Below are 14,257 nucleotides of genomic sequence, written 5' to 3' on the forward strand. Positions count from 1 at the left end.
TCCACTAAATACCCATCAAGCGTGATTGAGGACATGATTGTCAGAGTTGGGCCATTCGCCTTTCCCACTGACTTTGTTGTGCTGGAAATGGAGGAGCACAAGAGTGCTACTCTCATTCTAGGAAGACCCTTCCTAGCAACTGGAAGATCCCTCATTGACGTCCAACAGGGGGAAATAACCCTGAGAGTCAACGATGATGAGTTCAAGTTGAACGCTGTCAAAGCCATGCAGCATCCAGACACATCAACAGACTGCATGAAAGTTGATCTTATTGACTCTTTGGTAGAAGAGATCAACATGGCTGAGAGTCTCGAATCAGAGTTGGAAGACATCTTTAAAGATGTTCAGCTTGATTTGGAGGATTCAGAGGACATGAAAGAGCCTCTGAACTTTCTTCTGAAAGAGGAAAAACCTCCTAAACCCGAGCTCAAGCCATTACCACCATCCTTGAAATATGCATTTCTAGGAGAAGGTGATACTTTTCCAGTGATCATAAGCTCTGCTTTAAATTCACAGGAAAAAGAAGCACTTATTCAAGTGCTAAGGACACACAAGACAGCTCTTGGGTGGTCCATAGGTGACCTTAAGGGCATAAGCCCAGCTAGATGCATGCACAAAATTCTATTGGAGGATAATGCCAAACCAGTGGTTCAACCACAGAGGCGGCTAAATCCAGCCATGAAGGAAGTGGTGCAGAAAGAGGTCACCAAATTACTAGAGGCTGGGATTATTTATCCTATTTCTGATAGCCCCTGGGTGAGCCCTGTCCAAGTCGTCCCAAAAAAGGGAGGCATGACAGTGATTCATAATGAAAAGAATGAACTGGTTCCTACGAGAACAGTTACAGGGTGGCGCATGTGTATTGACTACAGAAGGCTCAATACAGCCACCAGAAAGGATCATTTTCCTTTACCATTCATAGACCAGATGCTAGAAAGACTAGCAGGTCATGATTATTACTGCTTTTTGGATGGCTACTCAGGCTATAACCAGATTACAGTAGATCCCCAGGATCAAGAGAAAACAGCATTCACATGTCCATCCGGAGTGTTTGCTTATAGAAGGATGCCATTTGGGCTATGTAATGCGCCTGCAACCTTCCAGAGATGCATGCTCTCTATTTTCTCTGATATGGTGGAAAAATTTCTGGAAGTCTTCATGGATGACTTCTCAGTATATGGAGACTCATTCAGCTCCTGTCTTGATCACCTGAAACTTGTTCTGAAAAGATGCCAAGAGACCAACCTAGTTTTAAACTGGGAAAAGTGTGATTTCATGGTGACTGAAGGAATTGTTCTTGGGCGTAAAATCTCAAACAAGGGAATAGAGGTGGATCAAGCAAAAATAGAGGTAATTGAAAAATTACCACCACCTGCCAATGTTAAGGCAATCAGAAGCTTTCTGGGGCATGCAGGATTCTATAGGAGGTTTATAAAGGATTTTTCAAAAATCGCAAAACCTCTAAGCAATCTGCTAGCTGCTGACACGCCATTTGAGTTTGACACAGAGTGTCTGCAGGCGTTTGAAATGCTGAAAGCTAAGCTGGTCACAGCACTAGTAATTTCTGCACCAGACTGGACATTACCATTTAAGCTAATGTGTGATGCCAGTGATCATGCCATTGGTGCAGTATTGGGACAGAGGCATGACAAGCTTCTGCATGTCATTTATTATGCCAGCCGCGTTCTAAATGATGCCCAGAAAAATTACACAACCACAGAAAAAGAATTACTTGCAGTGGTTTACGCCATTGACAAGTTCAGATCATACTTAGTAGGATCAAAAGTGATTGTGTATACTGACCATGCTGCTCTTAAATATCTACTCACAAAGCAGGATTCAAAATCCAGACTCATCAGATGGGTATTGCTTCTGCAAGAGTTTGATATAGAAATAAGAGACAGAAAAAGGACAGAGAACCAAGTGGCTGATCATCTATCCCGGATAGAGCCAGTGGAAGGGACGTCCCTCCCCTTCCTTGAGATCTCTGAGACGTTTCCTGATGAGCATTTATTCGCCATTCAGGAAGCACCATGGTTTGCCGATATTGCAAACTATAAAGCTGCAAGGTTCATACCCAAGGAGTACAACAGGATACAAAAGAAGAAATTAATTACTGATGCAAAGTACTACTTATGGGATGAACCTTATCTCTTTAAGAGATGTGCAGACGGAATTATCCGTAGGTGTGTGCCTAGAGAAGAAGCACAGAGGATCTTGTGGCATTGCCACGGATCTCAATATGGAGGCCATTTCGGAGGTGAGCGAACAGCCACCAAGGTCCTCCAATGTGGCTTCTATTGGCCCACACTCTATAAAGATTCCCGAGAGTTTGTACGTAATTGTGACAGTTGCCAAAGAGCTGGTAATCTGCCTCATGGTTATGCCATGCCTCAACAAGGAATCTTGGAAATTGAGTTGTTTGACGTATGGGGAATTGACTTCATGGGACCTTTCCCACCATCATACTCAAACACTTATATTCTGGTGGCAGTTGACTATGTATCAAAATGGGTTGAGGCTATTGCCACACCCACCAATGATACTAAAACAGTGCTGAAGTTCCTCCAGAAACATATCTTTAGCAGGTTTGGTGTCCCTAGAGTACTAATCAGTGATGGGGGCACTCACTTCTACAATAAACAGCTTTACTCTGCCATGGTTCGGTATGGAATTCGCCACAAGGTGGCCACTCTGTATCATCCACAAACCAATGGGCAAGCTGAAGTCTCTAACAGAGAATTAAAGAGAATCCTGGAACGGACAGTAAATACCTGTAGAAAGGATTGGGCACGGAGCTTGGATGATGCTCTGTGGGCTTACAGAACAGCATTCAAGACCCCTATAGGGACCTCTCCATACCAACTCGTGTATGGTAAGGCATGTCACCTGCCCGTGGAACTGGAACATAAGGCCTACTGGGCAACCAGATTCCTAAACTTTGATGCCAAATTAGCAGGAGAAAAATGATTGCTCCAGCTAAATGAGCTAGAGGAATTCAGATTCACAGCTTTCGAAAATGCCAAGCTTTATAAAGAAAAATAAAAAAAAATGGCATGACAGAAAGCTGTCATCTAGAATCTTTGAACCAGGACAGAAGATCCTGTTGTTTAACTCTAGACTCAGGCTATTCTCCGGGAAACTGAAATCCCGGTGGAGGGGACCATACGTGATTACAAGTGTATCACCATATGGTTATGTGGAGCTTCAAGATATTGATTATGATAAGAAGTTCATTGTCAATGGACAGAGAATCAAGCATTATCTTGAAGGCAACATTGAGCAAGAATGCTCAAGGCTGAAGCTAGATTAAAAGCTCAGCAAGGTCCAGCTAAAGACAATAAAGAAGCGCTTGCTGGGAGGCAACCCAGCCATGGGGCAACAATCCTCTAAGCATTTTGCCCTATTTCTATTTTTATTCTTATTTGTTTATATAGAGTTCATTGGCAACAAGGTAAATAATCATTTACAGAAGACCTCGGCACACAAAACAGAGAAAAAGAGCTCACTGGCAAGAAAACGCTAGTAAAAGTATATTTTGGGCGTTCAACGCCCAAAATGGGCACCAACTGGGCGTTGAACGCCAGTAATGGCAGCAGCTGGGCGTTGAACGCCCAGGAGAGCAGCATTTGGGCGCTGAACGCCCAAAACAGGCAGTGTTTGGGCGTTCAAACGCCAGGACAGCAGGGAGGAGCCAAATTTATTTTTCCACACGTATTTCTATTTTAATTTCAAATTTTATGTTTCAATGCATGATTTTTACATGAACATGTTAAGAACCCTGATTTCTAAAATCCTTAATTTCTAAAAATCTCTCTTTCCAAATTCAATCCAAACTCTTTTCAAAACTTTTCTGAAAACAAATCTATCTTTTTCACTTAAAAATCTTTTCAATTAATCCATATCTTTTTCAAATCTCCATATTATCTTTTTCAAAATTCAGATTTATTTTTTTCAAAAATCTATCATATCTTTTCAAAATTAAACTATATCTTCTATCTTATCTTTTTCAACTCAATCTTTTTATCTTATCTTTTCCAATTTTTCGAAAACCCACCCCCCCATCCCTTTAAATTTGGGTTCGGCCTCCCTCCTCCTCCATCAACAATTGCACCTAGCTCTCCTTCTATCCCTCTCCTTTCTTTTCTTTTGCTTGAGGACAAGCAAACCTCTAAGTTTGGTGTGTTTATCCGAGATCACTAAGATCATGGCTCCTAAAGGAAAACAACCCACTCCAAGAGGCAAGAAAGAGAGCGTTCCAAAACCACTTTGGAATCAAGGGAAGTTCTTATCTAAAGAACATTCAGACCATTATCTTAAAGTAATGGGTCTGAGATCAGTGATCCCGGAAGTTAGATTCGATCTAAAAGAAGATGAATATCCGGAGATCCAGGAGCAAATTCGAATCAGGAACTGGGAAGTCCTAGCTAATTCTAAAACGAAAGTAGGAAGGAACATGGTCCAGGAGTTCTATGCTAATATGTAGCAGACTGACAAGCAAAAACTATCTGGAACTGCCTTCTATGAATTTCGGACCATGGTCAGAGGAAAGATTGTTCATACCACCTCTGACAAGATCAGAGAGATCTTAAAGCTACCTCAGCTAAAGGATGATCCAGACTCCTTCAACAGGAGGATGATGAGAGCAGACATTGACCTGGATAAGATTCTAGAGGACATATGTATCCCTGGAGCCAGGTGGACCACCAACACAAAGGGTGTCCCAAATCAACTCAAGAGAGAGGATCTCAAACCAGTCGCCAGAGGATGGCTGGACTTCATTGGGCGTTCTCTGTTGCCCACTAGCAACTGTTCTGAAGTTACAGTTAAAAGAGCAGTGATGATCCATTGCATCATGATGGGGAAGGAAGTGGAGGTTCATCAGCTGATTTCAACTGAACTCTACAAAATTGCTAACAAAAATTCTAAAGAGGCCAGGTTGGCTTATCCAAGCGTGATTTCTCTGCTCTGCAAGGACACTGGAGTAAGGATGGGAATAACTGAGTATATCCTAATTAAAAAGCCAATCACCAAAGCATCAATGGAAAAACAACAAGCACAGGAGGATCCCATCAAGAAGAGAGCACAGGAATTCCTCCCAGAGATCCCTCAATCTGAATACTGGGAGTATCTTGAGACGTCCGTTACCAAGATACGGGAAGCTATGGAGCAAATAATAAAAGAACAGAAGGAACACAGTCAAATGCTGACCTATATGTTTAAAGAACAAGAGGAGCAGGGGCATGACTTAAGGGAATTGAAGCGCCAAAAGTCTTCTCTTGTAGGACCAAGCACCCCAAGGATCAGAGGAACCCCCGTTCCCCCAGAATAAAGGTTGTTAATTTCCAATTTCTGCCTTAACTCTGTGACAGTGTCCTTATAGAAGTTTACCTTAGGAGTCATATAATAGTAATTAGTATCTATTTTGATTTTATCTCCAATTAAGCTATAGTTTATTTTTTCTCATCATCAGCAAACATGAATAAAGTAGTAGATCTTTTGAATAAGAGGCAATAAAATTTTGAGTTTTAATAAGAGAAATTCTAATTAGTTAAATGTGGTGGCAATGCTTTCTGTCTTCTGAATGAATGCTTGAACAGTGCATATGTCTTTTGAATTTGTTGTTTAAGACTGTTAAATATGTTGGCTCTTGAAAGAATGATGAACATGAGACATGTTATTGATAATCTGAAAAATAAAAAAAAAATGATTCTTGAAGCAAGAAAAAGCAGCAAAGAACAAAGCTTGCAGAAAAAAAAATATATATAGAGAAAGAAAAAGAGAAAGCAAGCAGAAAAAGCCAAAGCTCTTAAAACCAAAAGGCAAGAGCAAAAAGCCAATAGCCCTTAAAACCAAAAGGCAAGGGTAATAAAAAGGATCCCAAGGCTTTGAGCATCAGTGGATAGGAGGGCCTAAGGGAATAAAATCCTGGCCTAAGTGGCTAAACCAAGCTGTCCCTAACCATGTGCTTGTGGCGTGAAGGTGTCAAGTGAAAACTTGAGACTGAGCGGTTAAAGTCAAGGTCCAAAGCAAAAAGAAGAGTGTGCTTAAGAACTCTGGACACCTCTAATTGGGGACTTTAGCAAAGCTGAGTCACAATCTAAAAAGGTTCACCCAATTATGTGTCTGTGGCATTTATGTATCCAGTGGTAATACTGGAAAACAAAGTGCTTAGGGCCACGGCCAAGACTCATAAAGTAGCTGTGTTCAAGAATCAACATACTGAACTAGGAGAATCAATAGCACTATCTGAATTCTGAGTTCCTATAGATGCCAATCACTCTGAGCTTCAATGGATAAAGTGAGATGCCAAAACTGTTCGGAAGCAAAAAGCTACTAGCCCCGCTCATCTAATTAGGATCTGAGCTTCATGCAAAAAAAAAAAAACTCTGAGATATTATTGCTTCTCATCCTATTAGTCTTCTATTTTATTTGTCTAGTTGCTTGAGGACAAGCAACAGTTTAAGTTTGGTGTTGTGATGAGCGGATATTTTATACGCTTTTTGGGGTTAATTTCATATAGTTTTTAGTATGTTTTAGTTAGTTTTTAGTTTATTTCCATTAGTTTTTAGGAAAAATTCATATTTCTGGACTTTACTATGAGTTGTGTGTTTTTCTGTAATTTCAGGTATTTTTCTGGCTGAAATTGAAGGAGCTGAGCAAAAATCTGATTCAGGCTGAAAAAGGACTGCTGATGCTGTTGGATTCTGACCTCCCTGCACTCAAAATGGATTTTCTGGAGCTACATAACTCAAAATGGCATGCTTCTAATTGCGTTGGAAGGTAGACATCCAGGGCTTTCCAGCAATATATAATAGTCTATACTTTGCACAAGGATAGACGACGTAAACTGGCGTTCAACACCAGTTCTCTGCCCAATTCTGGCGTCCAGCGCCAGAAAAGGATCAAAAGCTGGAGTTGAACGCCCAAACTGGCACAAAAACTGGCGTTCAACTCCACAAATGGCCTCTGCACGTGGATTGCTTAATTCTCAGCCCCAGCACACACCAAGTGGGCCCCATAAGTGGGCCTCTGCATCATCCATCATAGTTTACTCATTTGTTGCAAACCTAGGCTACTAGTTTAGTATTTAAACAACTTTTAGAGACTTATTTTGGATCTCATGACATTTTAGATCTAAACTTTGTATTCTCTGACGGCATGAGTCTCTAAACCCTATTGTTGGGGGTGAGGAGCTCTGCTGTGTCTCGATGAATTAATGCAAGTATTTCTATTTTCCATTCAAACACGCTCGTTCCTATCTAAGATGTTCATTCGCGCTTAACTGTGATGGAGGTGATGATCTGTGACACTCATCACCTTCCTCAAATCATGAACGTGTGCCTGACAACCACCTCCGTTCTATATACGATTGAATGAGTATCTCTTAGATTCCTTAATCAGAATCTCCGTGGTATAAGCTAGAACTGATGGCGGCATTCATGAGAATCCGGAAAGTCTAAACCTTGTCTGTGGTATTCCGAGTAGGATTCAAGGATTGAATGACTGTGACGAGCTTCAAACTCCTGAAGGCTGGGCGTTAGTGACAGACGCAAAAGGATAGTAAATCCTATTCCAACCGGATCGAGAACCAACCGGTGATTAGCCGTGCTGTGACAGAGCGCGTGAGCGTAGTTTTCACTGAAAGGATGGAAGGTAGCCATTGACAACGGTGATCCACCAACACACAGCTTGCCATAGGAGGACGTGCGTGCGTGAACAAGAAGACAGAGGAAAGCAGAGATTCAGAAGACAAAGCATCTCCAAAACTCCAACATATTCTCCATTACTGCATAACAAGTAACCTTTAATCCATGCTCTATTGTTTATTTGCAATTCAACTGATAAACATAATTGACTTCTTGACTAAGATTTACAAGATAACCATAGATTGCTTCAAACCAATAATCTCCGTGGGATTCGACCCTTACTTACGTGAGGTATTACTTGGACGACCCAGTGCACTTGCTGGTCAGTGGTACGAGTTGTGAAAAATGTGATTCACAATTCGTGCACCAACTACTCTAAGCGACCCTTCCTCGACCTCTACTGGGATTATTGCCCCCACTCCGTATGCTAATCGGAATGGTGATTCGTTTGTGGTGGAATGTGGCGTGGTTCGATATGCCCATAGGACCTGTGGAAGTTCTTCAGCCTAAGATCCCTTCGCATCTTGCAGTCTCCGTTTCAACCCAGCCAATATGACTTTGTTGGCAGCTTCAGCTTGTCCATTGGCTTGAGGATGTTCGACGGAGGTGAACTGGTGCTTTATGTTCAAGTCGGCTACTAATTTCCTGAAGCCTGCATCTGTGAATTGAGTGCCATTGTCTGTGGTGATGGAGTATGGAACCCTGAACCTTGTGACAATGTTCCTATATAGGAATTTCCGGCTTCTTTGAGCAGTGGCGTTGGCTAGGGGCTCTGCTTCAATCCACTTTGTGAAATAGTCTACTCCGACTATGAGGAATTTGACTTGTCTTGATCCCTGGGGAAAGGGTCCGAGAAGATAGAGTCCCCATTTTGCAAATGGCCAAGGCGAAGTTACGCTGATGAGTTCTTCTGGCGGGGCGATGTGAAAGTTGGCATGTTTCTGGCATGGGGGACATGTCTTTACAAATTCTGTAGCTTCCTTTTGTAGAGTTGGCCAATAAAATCCCGCCCGAAGTACCTTTTTGGTGAGAGCTTGTGCCCCGAGATGATTGCCACAAATACCGCTATACTTCCTCTAAAACTTCCTTTGTGTTAGAGGTCGGCACACATTTTAACAATGGTATTGAAATCCCTCTTTTGTATAGGGTGTTATTTATGATGGTGTAGTACTGAGCCTTCCGTTTTAACCTCTTTGCTTCCTTCTCATTTGTGGGGAGTGTTTCTTTTTTGAGGTAATTAATTATGGGGGTCATCCATCCTTGATCCTAACTTGTTATAGCTAGGACTTTTTCTGCTTCCGAGATTGACAGGTTCTGTAGCATTTCCTGAATGAGGCTTCTATTGTTGCCCCCTGGTTTGGTGCTGGCTAGCTTTGAAAGTGCATCAGCTCGGGCATTTTGTTCGCGGGGTGATGAGCGGATAATTTATACGCTTTTTGGCATTATTTTTAGTAGGATCTAGTTACTTTTAGGGATGTTTTCATTAGTTTTTATGTTAAATTCACATTTCTGGACTTTACTATGAGTTTGTGTGTTTTTCTGTGATTTCAGGTAATTTCTGGCTAAAATTGAGGGACTTGAGCAGAAATCAGATTCAGAGGTTGAAGAAGGACTACTGATGCTGTTGGATTCTGACCTCCCTGCACTCAAAGTGGATTTTCTGGAGCTACAGAACTCTAAATGGCGCCCTTCCAATTGCGTTGGAAAGTAGACATCCAGGGCTTTCCAGCAATATATAATAGTCCATACTTTGGCCAAGAATAGATGACGTAAACTGGCGTTCAACGCCAGCTTTCTACCCAAATCTGGCATCCAGCGCCAGAAAAGGATCCAAAACCAGAGTTGAACACCAGAAATGGATCAAAACCTGGCGTTCAACTCCACAAATGACCTCTGCACGTGCAACACTCAAGCTCAGCCCAAACACACACCAAGTGGGCCCAGGAAGTGGATTTATGCATCAATTACTTACTCATGTAAACCCTAGTAGCTAGTTTATTATAAATAGGACCTCTTACTATTGTATTAGACATCTTTGGTCTCAGTTTTAATCCATTGTTCATCTTAGGAGACTATTGATCACGTTTTAGGGGGCTGGCCATCTCGGCCATGCCTGGACCTTTCACTTATGTATTTTCAACGGTAGATTTTCTACACTCCATAGATTAAGGTGTGGAGCTCTGCTGTCCCTCAAAGATTAATGCAAAGTACTACTGTTTTCTATTCAATTCATCTTATTTCGCTTCTAAGATATCCATTCGCACCCAAGAACGTGATGAAGGTGATGATTATGTGTGACGCTCATCACCATTCTCCCCTATGAACACGTGCCTGACAAACACTTCCGTTCTACATGAAATAAGCTAGAATGAATATCTCTTAGATCTCCTAACCAGAATCTTCGTGGCGTAAGCTAGAATGATGGCGGCATTCAAGAGAATCCGGAAAGTCTAAACCTTGTCTGTGGTATTCCGAGTAAGATTCAATGAATGAATGACCGTGACGAGCTCCAAACTCGCGATTGCAGGGCGTTAGTGACAGACGCAAAAGGATAGTAAATCCTATTCCAGCATGATTGAGAACCGACAGATGAATAGCCGTGCCGTGACAGGGTGCGTGAGCATATTATTCACTGAGAGGATAAGATGAAGGCATTGACAAGGGTGATGCCTCCAGACGATTAGCCGTGTCGTGACAGGGCATTGGATCATTTTCCCGAGAGATGACCGAAAGTAGCCATTGACAGTGGTGATGTATCACATAAAGCCAGCCATGGAAAGGAGTAAGACTGATTGGATGAAGATAGCAGGAAAGCAGAGGTTCAGAGGAACGAAAAGCATCTCCATTCGCTTATCTGAAATTCCTACCAATGATTTACATAAGTACCTCTATCCCTATTCTATTATTTATTATTCGAAAACTCCATAATTATTTTATATCCGCCTGATTGAGATTTACAAGGTGACCATAGCTTGCTTCATACCAACAATCTCCGTGGGATTCGACCCTTACTCACGTAAGGTATTACTTGGACGACCCAGTGCACTTGCTGGTTAGTTGTATCGAAGTTGTGAACCATGGTATTGGCACCATGTTCTTGGCGCCATTACCAGGGAAAGAAAGAGCCATGAATTTTACATAATTAAAGTGTAATCATGATTACGCGTACCAAGTTGCTCACGTGCCAGGGATTGTTTGAGCCTGGACATCACAATTTCGTGCACCAAGTTTTTGGCGCCATTGCCGGGGATAGTTCGAGTTTGGACAACTGACGGTTCATCTTGTTGCTCAGATTAGGTAATTTTCTTTTTGTTTTCTTTTCAAAAATTTTTCAAAATATTTCAAATTTTCTCCTTTGTTTTCGAAAAAAAAATAATATAAAAATGTTTTCAAAAAAATTTTTATTCAAAATTTTTAAGAATGAATTCTAGTGTTTCATGAAGCATGTTGAAGCCTGGCTGGCTGTGAAGCCATGTCTAATTCCTTTGGGAATGAGTATGTCAGGCGTGTCATGTCTGAATTACATGCTGAAGCTTGGCTGGCCATTGGCCATGTCTAGTGTTTTGGACCGGAGCTTTCATTGAAAGCTTGGCTGGCTCATGAGCCATGTCTAATTCCTGGACTGAAGCTTTAGACTAAGAATGCAAGATTCCTGGAATTCATGTTAAAAATTTTGGAATCCTTATTTTTTTTATTTTTCAAATAATTTTCGAAAAAAATCCAAAAAAATTAGAAAATCATAAAAATCAAAAATATTTTTCTGTTTCTTGTTTGAGTCTTGAGTCATATCATAAGTTTGGTGTCAATTGCATATGCATCTTGCATTTTTCGAAAATTTCATGCATTCATGGTGTTCTTCATGATCTTCAAGTTGTTCTTGGTAAGTCTTCTTGTTTGATCTTGATGATTTTTTGTTTTCTGTCTTTTATTGTTTTTCATATGCATTCTTGAATTCTTAGTGTCTAAGCATTAAAGAATTCTAAGTTTGGTGTCTTGCATGTTTTTCTTGCATTAAAATTTCTCAAAAATATTTTCTTGGTGTTCATCTTGATCTTCATAGTGTTCTTGGTGTTCATCTTGACATTCATAGCATTCTTGCATGCATCACATATTTTGATCTAAAATTCTCATGCATTGCATAATTTTCTTGTTTTTTCTTTCTCATCATAAAAATAAAAAAAAAATAAAAAAAATATCTTTCCCTTTTTTTCTCTCATCAAATTCGAAAATTTGATTGACTTTTTCAAAAATTTTTAAAATCAAATTGTTTCTTATGAGTCAAATCAAATTTTCAATTTGAAAATCTTATTTTTTTCAAAATCTTTTCAAAAATCAAATCTTTTTCAAAATTCTTAGTTATTTTCGAAAATTCCAAAAATATTTTTCAAAAGTTTTTTTCTTATTTTTATATTAAATTTTCGAAAATAACAATAACAATTAATGTTTTGATTCAAAAATTTCAAGTTTGTTACTTACTTGTTAAGAAAGATTCAAACTTTAAGTTCTAGAATCATATCTTGTGATTTCTTGTGAATCAAGTCATTAATTGAGATTTTAAAAATCAAATCTTTTTCAAAAACTAATTTCTATCATATCTTTTCAAAATATCTTCTTATCTTTTTCAAAAATTTGATTTCAAAATATCTTCTCTAACTTCCTAACTTCTTATCTTTTCAAAATTGGTTTTCAAAATTTGTTTCAACCAACTAACTAACTTTTTGTTTGTTTCTTAACTTTTTCAAAACCACCTAACTAACTCTCTCTCTCTCATTTTCGAAAATATCTTCCCCCTTTTTCAAAATTTCTTTTTAATTTATTAATTATTTTAATTTTTAATTTTTAAACCTTAATTTTTGAAAATTACTAACATTTTCCAAAAACCATTTTCGAAAATCACTAACTCTTTTTCAAAAATATTTTTCGAAAATTATCCCTCCCCCATCTTATTCTATTTATTCATTCATATCCTAACATCTCATCTCACATCTCTGCCATCCTCACAGTTGTGTTTCTTCCATTATATTACATTCTTTGTCTCCCCCTCTTCTTCTACTCACACAGGGATCCCTATACTGTGGTATAAAGGATCCATATTATTATTATTATTTTTCTGTGCCCTCTTCTTTGTCATATGAGCAGGAGCAAGGACAAGAATATTCTTGTTGAAGCAGATCCAGAACCTGAAAGGACTCTGAAGAGAAAATTAAGAGAAGCTAAATTACAACAATCCAGAGATAACCTTTCAGAAATTTTCGAACAGGAAGAGGAGATGGCAGCCAAAAATAATAATAATGTAAGGAAGATGCTTGGTGACTTTACTGCACCTAATTCCAATTTACATGGAAGAAGCATCTCCATTCCTGCCATTGGAGCAAACAACTTTGAGCTGAAACCTCAATTAGTTTCTGATGCAGCAGAACTGCAAGTTTCATGGACTTCCATCTGAAGATCCTTTTCAGTTCTTAACTGAATTCTTGCAGATATGTGATACTGTTAAGACTAATGGAGTAGATCCTGAAGTCTACAGGCTCATGCTTTTCCCTTTTGCTGTAAGAGACAGAGCTAGATTTGGTTGGATTCTCAACCCAAAGATAGCCTGAACTCTTGGATAAGCTGGTCACGGCTTTCTTAGCCAAGTACTTTCCTCCTCAAAGCTGAGCAACTTAGACTGATGTTAAACTTCAGACAGAAAGAAGGTGAATCCTCTATGAAGCTTGGGATAAAACGTTGACCAAAGTGCCTCGACATGCTTTAGATGACATCCTGATATATTTAGATGTTTACTGAGCTATCAAAATGCACTGGACACTCTGCAGGTATCCATTCACCTAAAAAAAACGCCTGCAGAAGCTCAAGAACTCATTGACATGGTTGATAATAACCAGTTCATGTACACTCTGAAAGGAATCCTGTGAGTAATGGGATGCCTATGAGAGGGAGGGGTACCGATGTTTGGAGTTTGATACCGTCACTGAATGGCCATAATAAAATATAAGAAGACTAACAAAGCAATAAAAAAAAAAAAAAAATAATTCGACTCAGCAAAGTAACAATAATGAAAAAAAAAAAAAAAATTTATCATTAGAAAAAAGTCTGAATCGCAAATGCCTGATCTATCCAAGGCCACTGTAAGTTTCATGAATGAAACAAGGTCTTCCATTAGAAATTTGGAAGCACAAGTGGGCCAGCTGAGTAAGAGGATCACTGAAATCCCTCCTAGTACTCTCCAAGCAATACAGAAGAGAACCCAAAAGGAGAGTGCAAGGCCATTGACATAAGCACCATGGCCGAACCTACAAGGGGAGAGGAGGACGTGAATCCCAGTGAGGAAGACCTCCTGGGACGTCCAGTGATCAATAAGGAGCTTCCCTCTGAGGAACCAAAGGACTCTGAGGCTCATCTAGAGACCATAGAGATTCCATTGAACCTCCTTATTCCCTTCATGAGCTCTGATGAGTATTCCTCTTCTGAAAAGAATGAGGATGTTACTAAAGAGCAAAACTGCCAAGTTTCTTGGTGCAATCATGAAGCTGAATGCCAAATTATTTGGCATTGATACTTGGGAAGTTGAGCCTCCCTTGTTCATCAATGAACTAAGTGATCTGGAT

The sequence above is a fragment of the Arachis hypogaea genome, chromosome 16 (assembly GCF_003086295.3).
Source record: "Arachis hypogaea cultivar Tifrunner chromosome 16, arahy.Tifrunner.gnm2.J5K5, whole genome shotgun sequence".
Classification (NCBI taxonomy): Eukaryota; Viridiplantae; Streptophyta; class Magnoliopsida; order Fabales; family Fabaceae; genus Arachis; species Arachis hypogaea.